This window comes from Filicampus tigris, chromosome 1, assembly GCF_054856515.1.
Source record: "Filicampus tigris isolate MCC_2025a chromosome 1, RoL_Ftig_1.0, whole genome shotgun sequence".
Taxonomy (NCBI): Eukaryota; Metazoa; Chordata; class Actinopteri; order Syngnathiformes; family Syngnathidae; genus Filicampus; species Filicampus tigris.
The window spans coordinates 41650839-41664837 of record NC_141217.1 but is presented as its reverse complement, the minus strand read 5'-3'; positions in this window follow the sequence as shown (position 1 = coordinate 41664837).

Genomic DNA, 13999 nt, shown 5'->3' with positions numbered 1-13999 from the left:
GAAACCACCGTGCACCTCGGTAATGTTCTTTCTCTTAATCCCGTGCGACAAATTTCAAGAAATCTGGCTGGACTTGGACACGTCAGCATTCTTCCCTCTCAAGTTAAACCCTGATGAGGTTCCCTCTACCCCAAGAGATCTTCCTTCAAGGGCCCCGCCTGATCTTTGCTCTCTGCGCACCCTGCATACTACTACCTTCACTCTCCAGTCCAGTACTTTTATCACCTCTTTGTTCTCAAGGTCTGCAATACTTTTGGACGGTCTTACTTTCAATTTCTGCTCTCATAAACCACCAAGGATTTATCATGCAAACATTCAATGTGGTGCTTATTTTGACCATTATTCCTGAAACTGGAGCTATTTCATCCAAAGGGCAACATTTGAAAAACTCCTAGTCATTGTCCAAATACTTCTGAACCTAGCTGTAACCGGTCACTCAGATCGACTCTAAAGTGACGTGGCTACTCGGCTCCGAAACGTGACTCAGGCGTGTACATATAAAGCAAGTGTGATGCCGCCATGTATGGATTTCGCCCCGACTCCACAGCAAGTCTACATTTGTCAGCAGCACATGCAAAAGTGGGCGCTTGGACATCCCGGTGCTGCGCTGTTCCATTCAGCTCTGATCATGGGGCCTGCTGGAGAGCGGCGTGTTCCCATTGAGTTACGCAGCAGCCGCTCTCATTCTCTCTGTTCATAACAAGCCTCCAGACTGCTGTCCTCAGCCACATTTATTCATCACTATTTGTCATCTGTCCAGCGCTCCACCCTATGCCTCTCTCCTTCCACGTCGCCCCCCCCCCTCCCCCAGAGCCGTGTCCTCCTCCTCCTCCCTTCCACCAATGCCGTTTATCCCCTGCATGCGTCCTTCAGTCTCACAGAGACGAGACGGACGCTCCGGCAGACCCAAGGATTCTCTTCTCGTCCCTTCCCATGTGATCTCCAGCCACTTACTGCACACTTACCACCGCCGCAGATTTCATGACAATATAGTAAAGCGGCCTCCTGTAGAGCTGTGGGTGCACAGTGCAGCAGTGGAGTTCAAACTAAATATTCTGCAAAGACGCCCTATGACTCAAACATCAAACAGATGAGTTGAGAGCCTCATCGCATGTGATGGTCGCAAATCCCCACGCGTTTCCGGGCCAACCGGGAGACAGTCTCTCCAACGAGTCCTGGCTCTTCTGCCCGGCCCGCCTCCATGCGGGACTTGGCCCGAACACCTCAACGGGGAGGCGTACGGACCACATCTCGACCGGATGCCCGAGCCGCCTCGTCCGGCTCCTCTTGATGCGCGGGGCCATCTCCGAGCCCATCCCGGTTCAGATCGCCCACCCCACGGAGGAATCTCCTTTCGGCCACTTCCATCCACAATCTTGTTCTTTCGATCACGACCCACGGGCACGTGACGCTAGGTGAAGGTTGGGACTGTGGGTTGAATAGGAAATGGAGAGCTTCGCCTTTCAGCTCAGCTCCCTCCTCACTCTGACCGAGCGATGCGGAGCGCTCATCACTGCAGCGGCTGCAATCCGTCTGTCGAACTCCAATCCATTCTTCCTTCCCTCACTCATGACCTCAAGATGCTTTGAATTCCTCCACTTGGCGCAGGATTTACGGAGCGTGAACGCCACCCGTAACCTCAGACTTGGGTGTGCCGATTCTCATCCCCAAGCCTTCACACCCTGCGGCCAACGACTCCAGCGAGAGTTGAAGATTGCTGCTTGATAAAGCCAAGAGCAAAACATCTATCGCGGCATAATACCGATGCCACCCTCAAAGCCTTGGCTGCAGCTCAAAATTCCGTCGGAAAAGGTAATGAACGGGATTGGTGGCAAAGGGCGGCCTTGGCGGAGTCCAAAGTTTACCGGAAGCCATTACAATGCCGGTAATGCCAACCAAACTCTGTCGCCCTTTGTACGGGAAAGAAATGGCCCATATCAGGAGGTCCAGTAGCCCACACTCCTGAAGCAAGGGACACACTTGAATGCCTTTTCCAAGTCCACAAACTAGATCACATGCGTGTAGATCGGTTGGGCCATGCACCCTCCAGGACCCCGATGGAGGTTAGAGCTGGTCTGTTGCACCATGGCCAGGACGAAAAGCACATTGCTCCTCCTGAATCTGAGGTTTGACTTCCCAATACCCCCTCCTCTCCAGATTCTTATATTTGTGCATTCCCCAGCAGGTCATATGGATATGATCCAGCGCAATCTATATGTGTATCCCAGTAGCAAATGGATACCGGACAAAGGACCACTGGTTGGGGAGCCCTGGACTAGATGATTAGCTGTTCATTAAGACTCAGTGCAATGGTCCCCTGTGATGCCATGATGGGCTTTTGTGCTGATTTGTTCCATCAGCACAATTACGGGGGACATTTTATCGGGATATCATTGCATAATTGGTGAAAACAATGCCATACTTTGGATTGAATCTCAGTGGGATGAGCCTTGACCCCGCTCAGAGAGATGATTTATGAATGTGCCTCTCCCTGAAGGGCAACTCTGTAATATGCGCGTTGCATTCATGCATAACACGGTGACACTTGAGGGATTTTGAATTCTGCCTGAAGTTATGTTAACTCACACAGGAGTCTCCACTTTGGGTTTGCACCAAGTATGCCCAAACAGTGCAGTTGTTACAAGTCGAAAGGCGCACGCAAGCAACTATACCCGAATCCCAATGTTGGGCAGACCCGCGCACCAAACATTTTGTTCTGTATCTGTGCACCTCTAACGCAGCATATCGACACCACATATGCCAGCGGTGTCCTAATTATGGCCCAGGGGCCATTTGTCTTTTCCGTGCATTAGACTCATAACTTTGAACATTGCGCGTCAAGGCAGGAGAAGAGAAGAACACCGTTTGCTCTCATCTTCCACTTCCTTGTTTTCCACCATGCAGTCACACATCTTTGGCCAGGGTAAGAGGCACCTGAAAAGTGCAATCAGTTGCTCCACTCTGGTGTGCAGCAAGGTCCGCTCAGTGCATCTCGCTCTTGTTTTGGTTCTGAATGTGGAGATGCGATTCGGCTATTCTCGTGGAATATTGGCACCCCGAAATCCGGATAAATCCTTGAATTTGAAGCGCATCACTGAAAATATTTGGCATACGATGACTAAATGCACAAACGGCTCGGTTGTAGCGTGTTGCCTGAGTGAAAGGTGAAAACTGTCAAAGTGGCCCTTGCATCCCTCGATTATTGTGAATGCAGCAGTGGGAGGACACGTTGGCACACCTCTGATATATACGTTGGCTGTTGTTTGAATTTTCTGTGTGTACAACTTGTGTTGTTTGTCTGGACGCGAGTGTGTGTGTTTCATTCCGATGTTGGCCTTTCATTGACTGCAAGGGTTTTATTTGTTTTTTTTAGTTGGGCCTGTTGCCGGTCTAAGGAAGTCACGTGGGGGTTTTTTTGGGCACACTTCTCAATCCAACCTTAAAATGTATACTTCAAATGACCTCCCACTCCTTCCACCTCTCTAAATCGGAAGTAAGCAGGGGGGTAGCCGATTTTCATGTGCAGATGTCAGTCAGTCGGCTCACAGCAATCACAGGCCCGTCTCCTCCAGAGATGGGGGTCTTCAGACACAGCTTGTTGAATAATTTAGCAGCTCTGTGCCACCGCGCTTTGGGGTCGGAACCTTCCAAAGTGATGACAGGAAGATGTCGGACGATTCTCCCTCCTCGCTCCCTCCGCTCGCTTCCGTTGCCGCTTCTTTGTCGTCGTCCCTGATTTGCAGCGGATAAAGCAGAGAGCCGCGCGGGCGTAGGACAAATCGTTGGTGCTGAATAATGGTGTCATAAAGCAGGACGCAAGCAAACAATGACTTTTGGAGTCAACTGGTGGTCATCCGCTGTTGTGCCTCGGCGTGTCATGAGCACGCACTGCGCAGGTGATCAGACGCAGACAAATGGGAGGTTCACAGAGGAAAGGTTGACAAGTGACACGCTGCAGGGACATGTATTCCAGCGTGCTCACACCGCTCATGTATGAAAGCCATGTATTAAGTCTCCAGTTTGGGAGAATTGCCTAAATACGTCCAACAACTTTCACAGACAGCAGAGAGCCATGAGATGGAAATCAAGCTGCTCTTACATTGGAACCAACGCAGCTTCTGATCACTCAGACGCCCAGGTTCTTTACACATTGCGAGGGTTTAAAATCTAGTCGTTTTGGTAAAGGTTTCTCTTGCTGACCTTCAGGGCCGATAACTAAAACCTTGGTTTTGTCCTGATTGAGCTCTAGGAGGTTCTCTGCCATCCATGACTTAATGTCTAAAATACAATTTAAAAGGGTATCAATAGGTCCTGTGTCATCTGGAGACACGGCAACATACAGCTGTGTGTCATCAGCGTAGCTGTGGAAGCTGATGCCGTGTCTCCTGATGACGTCGGGGAAGCATATAAAGATTCAAAGGTATTGGGGCTAAAATTGAACCTTGGGAAACCCCACATTTAATTTGATGAATTTTGGAGGAACAAGTAGCCATGCTTACGAAGGAACTTCTGTCCGTGCGATAGGAATAAAACCAGTTAAAACAGTACCTATGGTTCACCTTAAAACCGCATTGATATTTCTCTAAAATATTGTTTTGTATTTGAAAAATGATTTCATTGGTGACAAACCAGTTTTTCTAAAATCTTACTTAAAAACGATAAGTTGGATACTGGGGTCCCAATTGCTCTTCTTCAGAAGGGGCCTCACCACCGCCATTTTAAAGGCTGCGGGACATAGTGTTGGCTCGTTCGCGAACAATTGGTTCAAAAAGAACTAATCTTTTCGGTGAACGTGAGAGAATGGATCACTTCCTGAAGTGATTCGTTCTTTTCTCAGTTCATTTGAGCTCAGCCACGCACATGTTGTCAATCTTCGCGATCGACCAATCAGCAGCCAACGGTCAGATGTAAACGGGATTTACTGAACATACTGCCACGCTGTTGGCCTTCGCGAAGGAATCAGTGATGTCATTTCCCGTTCACCAGCGATTCGGTGAGTGAACGGGTCGCTGCGGGGATCAGTGATGTCATTTCCCGTTCACCAACGATTCAGCGAGTGAACGTGTTGCTGCCATTTCTCGTTCCCATGAACGAGAACTCCATGCAGTCAGTGAGTGAGCTGAGTTTTGCTTTGAATGATTCGCGATTCGCCAAGGAAGGAACCACTCACTAACACCACTCCTTTCGTGCTCGCGGGGACAAGCTTTCTTTGGCATCCGTTTCTCCAAGCTAACGGCTAATGTTAAGCCCATCCAAGTACCGAGGGCAAGCGCATGAAAACAAATAAGAGCTCTGACAAAATTAAAGTTCCTCGCCAGATCGTGATGAGGCGCCCCGGTCTGCAGAAGCTGGGAGATGACATTGTTGTGGACGTGGGACAACTTTATTGGAAAACATTTATTACAATACACATATGTGCACTTAAATATTATTATCCTCTCTGTCTACTACAACTATAATGTGGTGCGATCATCGTAATGTTGGTTTGCCATTAAATTGTACTTTTTTTTCAAATCTTGTTTGGTGCTCGAGTGTTTTATTAATTCTTGTTTTTATTTCAGCGCAACAGAACGTTTAATCAAACATGTAGTCATCCGCTTCATTTGACAAGCCTGCACTTCGTAACGCGTGAAAACAAAAATACACCGGGCGCGTGACGGCCGTGTGTTATGTCTTCCAAAATAACAAATGTTCATATATGTAGGCATAGTGTCTACTGCGATTATTGTTGTTGTTAATATTTATCACCATTATTATAACCTTGATTATAATGGTTATGATAATATTGATGATATTTGAGTGGTTTTTTTTGGGTTATTTTTTTGAAAGTCTGGTGCATTGTCACCAAACACGAATACGACTATTGCCTGACGTGATTACAGTACATCAATGCAAACTTGTTAGCAACGATAATCCAAACGCACCAATTATAATAAGTTGAACATTAGGTGTGGACAATTATATATATATATATATATATATATATATATATATATGTATATATATATATATATATATATATATACACACGTATATACATATTTATACATATACATATATACATATATGTATATATACATATACATATATATACATATATGTATATATATATATATATATATATATATATATATATATATATATATATATATAAACCAGATTTTTTAATTTTTAAATATGTTTTAAGTAAATGGTACATTTTTTCAAAAAAATAAGTAATAGCGAACCATTCGGGTGATGTTCTAAGAAATTACAACAGAATGAAAAATACACTAACAATAAAGATCTCTTCATTTTGTAAATTATTATGACAATGAAATCTTTAAACACTCAGCAGGAAGAGTCTATGACACACCTAAGTATTCAAGTTAAACACAAGTTGTCATTACAGTACATATAATGAAAAAATACTGTAAGTTTAAAAGGTTTTTATGAAATTGTATACACTTTTTAGGCATTGAAATCTTTGAATGTTCAACAGCATATTGTAACGAATTGGGTTATCTGTGTTGTGGTCGGATTTGTGCGTTGCCAGGTTGTGATGTTTCCGAGGTTCATGAATGCACCGTACGGCAAGCGAGTGGGACAGCGGAGAAAGAAGAGCGCGAACAGTTGTACTTGGATTCATAAAAACGTCCATCCATCCATCCATTATCGATAGCGCTTCTCCTCACAAGGGTCGCGGGGCGTGCTGGAGCCTATCCCAGCTGTCTTCGGGCAGTAGGCGGGTAATAAAAACGTGATTATTAAATTCCGTCTGACGGCCTGTTCCCGGACGACGCTACAATATGATAAATCTCGCTGTTTGAGTTGAACGTTTTTGCTCCCTCCTCTAAGAAACATTCACAGTCGAATGATGCCGTGCATGTTAGACGTGCTATTTGCAACAGAGCCGCCAATATCATGCAGCAATGTCGGCACACAACTTTGGGACTCTTCCGCGTACCTTTGCCCATCGGCGATTTTAACAGGAAAGCCAGAATGTTCCCAAACAGGAGACCGCATTGGATGCGGGGACCGTCGAGCTCTGGCTCTTTTCTGGCTACCTCTTTGGTGCCGCCACTCTCGTCTCCCGCACGCAACAGTCAGCGTCCGTGCGTAAGGTCGCGCTAATAAGTGTACCGAACCGAACGCAAGTGGACCGAACCGAACATGCCACACCGAAACATATTAACACACCCGAGTGTACCGTTACACCCCTAATATATATATATATATATATATATATATATATATATATATATATATATATATATATATATATATATATATATATATATACTTCATATTGCGAGATGAAGTAAGCTGATTTTTTTCACATTTGTCTCCCAAACCCATCCGAGTTGCAAGACAAGACAGCAACTGCAGGTGGGAAAGGAAAGGCGAGAGACTCTTCTGAGTATCAAACAATATTCAGAGGTCATTGGATGGAGGTTCGCATCTCTCTGTGACGTCTTCCAGCCGCGAGAGAGTTTGTTTTTGTTTTTTGAATTATCAGCGCGCGGCTTATTTTATTTGTTTGTTTTTCACATGTTGGGGGTTCGGTTGCCCCTCGCCGACACTTTAAATGCGAGTGTGAATTCGCGTCTGTCTCGATATGCGCTCTGAGATTGGCGGCTGCGGGGCGCCTTTCTGGCTTTCGTCAGAACTCAGCTGGGATCAACTCCAGCTTCCCTGAGCACGTTAAAAGCGCGAGCGAAAATGGATGCGCAAACAGTTCCAAAAAAGTCCAAATACATTTGGGGCAGTAAAGCTTGCGATCACCATCCGTTTCCTCCAATAATGCCGACCGCTCCGGCTTTGATCAAATGGAGGAGATTTGGGGCGAATGCGTTAGCCAGAGAAGCGGCTCTCCGTTTCCTTTCGGCCTTCCGCCGTCCGCCCAGCTCCTTTGTGACCTTTGACAGGATCAGCAGATGAAAACCAATGAATGCTTCACGTTCACAATGGCTCATTTTCTGCTTTTTATCCAGACCAAGTGCGAAGGCAGCTTTGGTAAGAATCAAAGTGTGTGGCGAGCATCCTGAAAAGCTTGGGCATCGCCCACGTGTCAAGCTTCAAGATGAAATAATGACGTTTGCCCACGATGGTTTGGTTTATTTATCGGGGATGTCTTTCCTCGAGGGCTTTGTTTTCTGGGGAAGCATTCCCTCAATTCCTCCTGACGTTCCCCTTTGCGTCACGTTTCTCACTGACTGATCAGGTATCAGAGATGGACTTCTTTGTGTCAATGCCGTCTGAATAATTCATGCAGGACTGACAGTGCGGGAGGGGGAGGAGGGCGCGAGCGAGAGGCAGAGAAGAGAGAGAGACAGAGAAGGGGGGTTGAGGGAATTTTCCAGATCAGCCCGCTAGGCCCCTGATGATGAATAATTGATCGGAAGCGATTCCAGTTGTCCGTGATTAGTCGTCCCTCACCTCTCTGACAGCGCGAGTGGCGTACGCCGGCGCTTACGCCTCTTTTCTCCTCAAACGCGTTTTCAAGCAGCGGCGTACGATTGGGTTCGGATGCACAATTGAAGGCCGAATCTTAGCAACGAACGTGCTAATGCTAAATGCTTTTCAGAATGACAACGGGCTGTAAGACTGGCAGACTGTGTCAGCGCCCAGCAAAGCCGTCTTGAACGGCTTAGCTCGCTTCTCTCTGTCCGTGCATGTACACATCAGATCGTGCTCACACACTGGGAGTACGCCCCCCCCCCCCACCCCCCGCCCCCCACCCCCGTTCACGAGCGCGACGGCTTTTCTCCGCTCTTAACCTTCAAAGTCCAGCAAGGATTGCATCTTTGATCTGCGCTCTAAAGCCGAGGAGCGAAACGTCTGACAGAGACGAGCGAGCTGAGAGTGGCAGCTCACGACGTGACCGCAAGCCGCGACCTTTCCGGCGAGCGCTCAGGCGTGACGAGATCATGGCGAGATGGTGACGAGATGGTGACGAGATTGTGACGAGATGGTGGCGAGATGGTGGGGAGATGGTGGCGAGATCGGGGCGAGGACGTGGCGAGATCTTGGCGAGATCGTGACGAGGTCGTGGCGAGATCGTGGCAAGATCGTGACGAGGTCGTGACGAGGCCGGCCGCCCGGGTCAAGGGGACGGCAGCTCGGCTTGCTCGGAAACAACACAACAAGGCTTTCTTTCTTTTTTTGATATTCACAGTCGTGGCAGGGAACTATTGTTGATGATTATAAAAATGCGGGTGATCAATAACACAGCTATTTTTCCGGAGGACAATTCGTTCCTGTAAATTGAAAACAGTGGCGGCAAGTAATTAAGTACAAATACTTGCTTACAGTACATACAGTCTTTGTTTGTTTGTTTGTTTGTTTTTACTTGATTGCAATGGTTCCTTGAGATACAAGTTTAATGTGTTCCATGATTAAGCACGTAATTCAAAACACTCAAATTATCTCTGCCTGCTGAAATGGATGGAAATGCAGTGAAGCCATTCTTGCCCCCCCCCCCCCAAAAGATAACAATTTGCAATGTGTTTTTTTAATGAAAAAAAAACCCTCTATAAAATGTTGTACTTCATCAAAGCATCCAGTTATGACACCAAAACCACGTCAACAATGAAGCCATTTTTTGCCACATTTTTGCTTCAATTCGGTAGACGTGCCGGATTGGGCCGCGGCTCCTCAGGAAGATGAAGTAGTATTAGGCTTTCCTCACAGAGGATAAAGAACAGATATGTGCGTGTGAATATTTATATGAGCTCCCTATATGTATTACTCCTCGTTTGTGTTTGAATATCCATTGATTAAAAGGTTATATCAGCACCACTTGGTGCTATTCATCAGCCCGTCCGTCTATGGCGTTTTGCGTTGTTTGTCAGCACGAAGCCAAACTGACCGTCCTAAGGCAAAGTTGTGCGTATGGTTGTTTGAAGTAGACGACTTGTTTTCTGTTTAGTTTGTTTTCCAACTGGAGTGGCAGCAAACAGCTTGAAGTGACTTGAGTTGGGCACTGCCACCGTTCAGCACTCCAATCCCAGCAGCACATCTTGATTAAACACTCACTGTCTACAGTGCACGTACAAAACCGTTGGTAGGTTTAATATAGTGTGCAAAATACATAGATGAAACTTTCAATTAATAAATCATAAAATGCTTGAAATTTTAGACATGAAAATGCACAGTCAGTGGTCTCATGATCATATAGTCACATTTAGTCTGACATTTATTTCTGCCTGTACACGTACAAAACAACCGGAGCATTGCATGAACTTTTTTTTTTTTTTTTGCGCGTGCTGTTAAATGAACGCGCACTCTTTTGTCACGATTAGACGTGCATGGGCATTGCCGGTTGCGGGAGATTGGAGGAGCGGCGTGTCCATTCGGCTTGCCGCCGGTGAAGCCTATCAAGGGGCTGCGCGCTCGGAGCTTCCTGTCAGCTCAGGAATGGGGGGTGGGGCTGCGGGGGGTTCCCTGCTAGCATCACGCACGGCTGCTCGGGGTCTCGCTGGCAGAGCGCTTGTCGAACAGCAGCGGCGGAGTCCTCACAAGAGACGAGAGGAATACTAAGCGAGCGGGCATAGATTTTCTGCTCCGAGGTGGAAGCTGTTTGAGGGTGCCGGGGTTGACCGCCCGCATCACCCTTCCGCGACCCCCCCCTCATCTTCCTGACTCTGGAGGGAACCCCTGTTTGTCAGCCAGCCAGTGGACCATCACCCTCCCATACCGGCTCAGCCCGCTTCTTTCCCTTTCTTCATCATTCCACTCTGCTCGACTCTGTTAAGCAGCCTGTTCATATGAGAGCCAACAGACAGTCAAAATTGACCAGAGTTTGCGAGGTCATATATCGGCTGCCCGATTAATGGGTTGAAACAATTTTATAAACGGTACGTGTGCTTTTCAAAACGGCACCATTTTTGGTTTATCTGAGCCACCGTAGTTTCCTCTGCACTTCCGCTTCCTCCCACGAGTGCGCAGTCTTAAACAACAACAACAACAACAACAACAATAACCATGACTAGCGGCCATTCTGCTCCATTTGCCAGGCAAGTAAACATCCATCCATTATCTGGAGCGCTTCTCGTCACGAGGGTCGCTCACGGGCGTGCCGGAGCCCATCCCAGCCGTCTTCGGGCAATAGGCGGCCGGGGGACACCCCGAATTGGTTGCCGGCCAATGGCAGGGCACAGAGAGACAAACAAACAGCCGCACTCACAATCGCACCTAGGGGAGTCCAATCAACCTACCGTGCATTCTTTTTGGAATGTGGGAGGAAAGCGGAGTACCCGGAAAAAACCCACGCAGGCAGGCACGGGGAGAACACGCAAAGTCCACACAGGGAGGCCGGAGCCGGGGTCGAGCCCACGACCTCTGAACTGTGAGGCGGACGTGCGAAGCGGTCGACCGCCGTGCCGCCCAAGTGAACGTTGAGTTCATAAGGATGCCAATGGCTGGCTGCTGTGCGGACTGACTTGCTGACAGACGCTTTGCTTTACAGACTCATGTTGGATTTGGTTTCAAACGGGATGTGCACTTTCTTCTTTCATTATTGGTTTCATTAAGAACAGAGTTGGAGTCTGTTGTATAAATAAGATGCTCTTAATGCCAAGGGATTGTTCCGTGTTTATTAAGACGATTCAATTCACTGGCATTTCGAGTTCAAAGAAGGGAAGATTACGTTTAAATAAAAGACATTCAAAATACTTTATTTGTCGTTATTTTTTATCCGACAGAGAAATCGTAATCGTTCTCAGAAAATCAGGTTTGAGAGAAAATAATCGTGATTTTCTTGTTCGGCAAAACCGAACAGCCCTAATATAGGGTGTGGAATATGAAGAGTTAAAATGCTAAGAAAGAAAATGCACCTTTCGTTTCAGTGTGGCGATTTAACCTGATCGAGTCCCAAACAATAATAAAAGGAACGAGCATACCTTTTACTGAACACACGCACACCGGAGCCAGCATATTTTATTATGACATGCCCTCTCATGTATAAATAAAAATATTCAAATGCATTTAAATTTACACCCCAAAACGTTTGGGTCAAAAATAACCCAACTATGAGTGAAAAGGGCTCTGACAAATACTTTTGACAATTTGACCCAACCTTCTGGGTTGTGTTGCACTAAACAATGTGACCCAAACTGAGTTATTTTTTGTAACCCAAGTGTTTTCAGAGAGGGCGGCACGGTGGTCGACTGGTCAGCGCGTCCGCCTCACGGTTCAGAGGTCGTGGGTTCGACCCCGGCCGGCCCCGGCCTCCCCTCGTGGACTTTGCATGTTCTCCCCGTGCCCGCCTGCGTGCGTGGGTTTTCTCCGGGGTACTCGGGTTTCCTCCCACATTCCAAAAACATGCTTGGTAGGTTGATTGGACTCTCTAAATTGCCCCTAGGTGTGATTGTGAGTGCGGATGTTTGTTTGTCTCTGTGTGCCCTGCGATTGGCTGGCGACCAATTCAGGGTGTCCCCCGCCTACTGCCCAAAGACAGCCGGGATAGGCTCCGGCACGCCCGCGACCCTTGTGAGGAGAAGCGCTATCGATAATGGATGGATGGATTTGATGTCAGAGAAAATGAGCCGCTGAGAGATGAAGTGGGCATACAACTTTTTTGCGAAGTGCAGATATGAATAGAGGAATGAAGCATCTTTCAGATATCTGTCAATTTGACCTTGCTCCGTTGTTTTGCACAAAGCAACATTTTGTACACAACAACCCAGAAAATTGGGATTATATGTTACAAAGCAACTTAAAACGTACCAAAAAGTGGGGTCAAATTGACCCAAGAAGAGATTCCAACCTTTTTTTTACCCAAATTGGGTTTTTTTTTTGTTAACCCAACAGTTTTTAGTGTATGAAATTTGAAAATTAAAAACCGCATAATTGCACACCACATCCAATCCTTCTATGCCAACAAAAAAAGACATTGTGAAAGAACAAAATAAATGCAGAATATCAAAAGTATGTATAGTGCTTGCCCAGCTCCATGTTCATATAACTGACTGATCCGTGAAAAACGGTTTCTAATTTCATTTGAATGGCATGATATTTCCACTCAGTCCGGTCATCATCCCAAAGGCGCACGGCGTATGCCTTTTAGAGTTGGATTGACGACGGGTTGTTTTCGCCCCCCCGACCAGCAAACATCCTTTCAACGTTCCTTCGTACATTGTTATTCGTTACTTGATACAGAAATGGTCCAGTTTTGAATTTGGGTGCTTGACTTTGAATAGTTGAAAGTGTTCGACTGGGCCTCTTTGGCGTATATGATTAGATAGGTGACTTGAGCGGTGACCGTTCTCTTGCTTGGATTCCCTTTTCTATGACACTCTTGGCACACTTATTAGTTGATTTCAGTTGAGGCCACGGGGTCACATATAGTCACATGGGCTATCTCCACAGCTGCATCTCGATCTTTCTGGCACACTACAAGGGTGTCAATTTACAGCGACCCCACTTTTTGTGGGGTCGAAAGAGGGAGGTGGGCGTTCTACATTGATTTTTTTCTCACAAATGATGAAATTCCAAATTATGTCGGCCTCGGTATTTGAGGCCAGCCCACATTATGTTTCCAATTTGAAGACAGTATAAATGTGAGGGACCGTGCCCCTTTTCTGCCTTCGCCCCATCTGAGAGCATGCGCGAGGATGGAAAAGCCGCCCGGATCCGATCATTGTATGATTGCTGAACTGCAGAAATGGAAAAGAAAACGGACGAGCAAATTCAATCGACTTGTGTGAGTCTTTATTTACATTGGATACCTTCTTGGAAGATAAAACAAACACGCATTGACTAAGGAGTTGTTTTGTAAATCGCTCATTGGGCTTGTGCCCTCGAGACGTGCATAAGATTCCAACAAATGAGGCTCAAAATAAATGCAGTGGTGCCACCGACCGTAGCAGACACAAACGCGACAGTTCAATGACGTCCATGACACGATGACAAAAAGGTGCCGTTTTAATTGACCGTTCGCAGTACTGCGTGTTTCTTCTTGTGGTTTGACTTGACTGCATTCTACTGAAGCCTTTCAAACATTTGGATTAGAAAGGAC